A 3,883-nucleotide genomic window follows, 5' to 3' on the forward strand; every position below is an offset into this window, starting at 1 on the left:
GGCTTCAGTGGCAATGTGACAGTGTGGCCATTCTGAAAGCAAACCAGACAGGACTTGGTGACTAAACTGACGTGGATATCAGAGGGAAGGTGAGTCCCTGATGACGTCATGGTTTGAGCATGTCCCAGGGAGTGGTAGCACCCCCAGCAGCATGGAAGTCAGGAAGAGAATCAGACTCATGGAAAGATGGTATATGTGGCTTCAGACATGCCCCAAGGTTAAGGTGGTAAGTTGAAGATTTAGTCAGGGCACAAGTAGAAGGATGGGGTTGGAAACAGTGTACACAACATGAGCATCCTCATCTGAAACACTTCGGAACTTTAAGTTGACATGATGCCACAAATGGAAAATTCTATACTTGACCTCCTGTGATGAATCTCCGTCAAAACACAAGTACTCTAAAGATATACAAGATCAAGTCGGGTAAGGCATGCATGAAACATAAATTAATTGGTATCTCAACCTGAGTTCCATCCTCAAGAGAGCATTGTGTATGTGTAAATATTCAAAATTAAACAATCTGAACCCCAGCAGTATAAAGGTTTCAAACACGGTTGAATGCACCCCAAATCCAACGGCCTTCTCTACACCCATCACCTAGCACTAGTGAGGAGCCCTTCTTGACCAATGTGCTTCATCTATATTTTATACTCCAAGAATTCTGAAGCAAGTTTGAGATATGGAAATAGGAAGGGAAGCATGAACCACAGAAAAAGGAGATTTGAAAAGACTTCTGAGAATCATAAAGCAAACCTCATTTTCCAGGCGAGGAAAGCTAAGAATTGGGATAGTAATTAATTTATGCTAGTTGAAAAAAATTGGTGAAGTTCTATAATTGGAAGCTAATTATTCACAAGCAGTTTTACTAAGTTTCTTTCTCTAAGGTGGAAAGAGAAAAATAAAGGCAGGGTGAAATCGTCAGAAACTCAAATTCATCTTAAAGGCTGCTTCTTGTCTCGCATCGTATTTGTGATCTGGTCCAAAAGTACCACAAATACTGCATTTTATAAAATACCTCCTGGCACCAACAACTGAATTAGAGAAGTGTGTTTACTTAATTATCATTGGCTGGTTTTCACACTGTGACCTTGGGCCTCTGGGGTCACTGTAAGTAGGGCCGGGAGACAACAAAAGAGGGCTATCTGTGTGGAGTCGGTTTACTTCAGGTTGCCAGGAAAGTCACCTCGTGTGACTTGTCACCTCTGGCACCACACCTATGCTAAAGGAGGAAATTTCGTGTAGTCTGTGGAAAACAGAAAGTGGAGGGATAAAATGTACTAATAGAAACCCAGAGCAGAGGCCCCAGGCAGTGTTTGCCCCCTACCAGAAACAGTGAGGCCTCTTTGCAACACTTTGGAAGTTAGTAAGTTTAGCTTAGTTTATTACATTCCGTGGATAGTGTGGGCTGTAGGTGAAAGATGTGGCGATGTTTTCTATAAGGTGTTCTGAAGCCACACCTTAGAAAGGCCCTTCATCTTTCTGATTTGGGGAGTGCGCTTGGCTTCAGGAACAGTAGAAGAATGATCTACAGCATCTGATAAAGTGGCTCCCGAGTAATTCAGTCTAAAACAGCTATGCTGTTTACAATGGAAAAACTGTTTGCTTCAACTCTGCAATAAAACAACCAAGGAATGGGTTCTGCACCTTTGTTGCATAATTACTGGAAAAGAAATTGCTGCATACATGTTAGTTATTTCAGCTAATTCATATTTTGAACCGTACAATAATTTTTACAAAACTATTGGAATATTTATAGTGTAGTTCCTTCTTGCCATTTCTGAGCAAGATCCGTCCCTGTACACTCCTCTTCCTTCTTGTTTTGCTTAGCATGTTCTTTCTTGCACGGAATAATGACAGTAGATGGTAGCTAAAAATACCTGCCCTACCCTGCCCTGGCTACTGATGGATTCTGGAAGGGGGTGTCATCGCCTTCAGCTGTGTCCCAATGCTGAGCTCACCAAGCTCCGACGGGTAGTTGCAAACCCACAACCCCACAGATGGCCTGGGTAAACTCAGTGGGCCACAAAACGAACCTAAAGTTGAGACTGTGGAAAGGAGACGGGTGGGGAGGGGAGTGAAGGTAAGAGTAACCAGAAAGCACTGTATGTGTGGATGTGGGACGCTGTCACAGAACAACCTAACTAAAATAAACACCAGCAATGTGCTGACCAGCTTCCTTTTTAAAGTTTAATGTTCTGGTATATATAAAAAGAACCACAGCACTGCTGCGCCTAAAGACAAAGGAGTAAAAACGGAGTAGAAGCTATGGAAAAATGGAAAGCAGAAGCCAAGATTTGAGATTTGGAGCAGGAAGAGCTTCAAAGTCTCACTGTGAGAAGGACCAGCAGGGGAACTGCACAACAGTGGGCTCCCCCCTTCGGGGACTCAGGACAGGGATGCACCAACAGTGGGCCCCCCCCCCCGCAGGGACTCAGGACAGGCATGCACCAACAATGGACTCCCCCTCCAGGAACTCAGGCCCTGAATTCAGTTCTCATCTGGGATGTGAGCTCTTTTCCTCCTCCACTGCACCTCTCAGCTACCTCCACACAACAAAGTATTAAGCTTACAGCGGGGTCCTAAGGAGAGCAACAGCCAGCTGAAAGGCTGCTGGAACACAGCAGTGGGACAGAAGAAACTGAGTTCAAATTACCAGGGAAGTCACGTTACTACTTGTGGTATCGTTTGTTCAAATATATTTTCATCATTTGCTGTTGCTTTGTCTGATTTTTAAAAGAGGGTCTCACTTTGTAGGCCAAGCTGGCCTTAAACTGGCAGTGATCCTCCTGCCTCAGACTGCTAATTCCCAGGACGACAGGCATGAATGAGCTATTTACTACACCTGACTCTCCCAGAAGGGTTTTTGGCTACCCCAATTTTCCTTAAAACAACTTTGAATCTAGTTTAAAACAAACAAACAAACAAGCAAGCAAACACGACTCAGCTGTCCTGCTACCCAGGAATTATCGACACTTAGCTCACTCTTGCAGCATCCTTGCTGTAGGTAGCACTTGGGACTCTGAATCCTGGCTTCCCTGGCTCCCTTGAAGTCATGCGTATATACATATGCATACAGACACGAAGTCCAAGGGATGCACACTGATCAGGCACTCGTTTGTGACAGCTCAAGGAAGATGCTTTAGCTCAGAAGTTCCACCTCAACACCTGTATGACTGCTCCTAAATTTCCCCAACAAATGCTACTGGCTTTTAGTGAAAAGAAAGCCAATGGCCCCAGCGGTTCATACAGTCAACTGCTTGATCTTCCGTTGGTAGAACCATTTGGGGAGGAAGTTTTAAAAGTTGCTAACCAAGCTAAAGGGAAAGCAACTGGGAACAAAACTAGACATTTGTACTTCTTTTCAAAGCACTTCGGAGTTTCACATTGTAATCATCACTTTCTTCCTAACCTTCCAACAAGGACTCAAGCCTCAGTGCGCTTCTGGTGCTGCTGAGGCAAGGGCAGAAGCCCGAGCTGGGGAGGGAGGGTCCTGCCCTGACAGCAACAGCTCTGGGAACGACCTATTTCAACAACAGAGAACGCTGGTCAGGGGACACAAACTGCATTGTTTTTTAGAAATTTATCTTCTGATTTTATTTTTAATAACAAAGTTGTGAATTGAAATAAATACACTATTGCTGTACAAATTTTATTAAATTTAAAAAAAGATCTTAAAGATTCTTCTGTTCCTTGTAGTTTTTTTTATTTTTTAAACCTTTTATCCCCAAGAAAAACTAACAATCCTGGCTGTCCTGGAACTCACGCAATAGACCAGGATGGCCTTGAAATCATAGAAATCTGCTTGCCTCCACCTCTGAGTATTAGGATTAAAGTCGTGTGCGACCACTGCCCAGTTCCTTGTACATTTTTTTTTGTTGTTGTT

Source organism: Arvicola amphibius, chromosome 12 (genome assembly GCF_903992535.2).
Source record: "Arvicola amphibius chromosome 12, mArvAmp1.2, whole genome shotgun sequence".
Classification (NCBI taxonomy): domain Eukaryota; kingdom Metazoa; phylum Chordata; class Mammalia; order Rodentia; family Cricetidae; genus Arvicola; species Arvicola amphibius.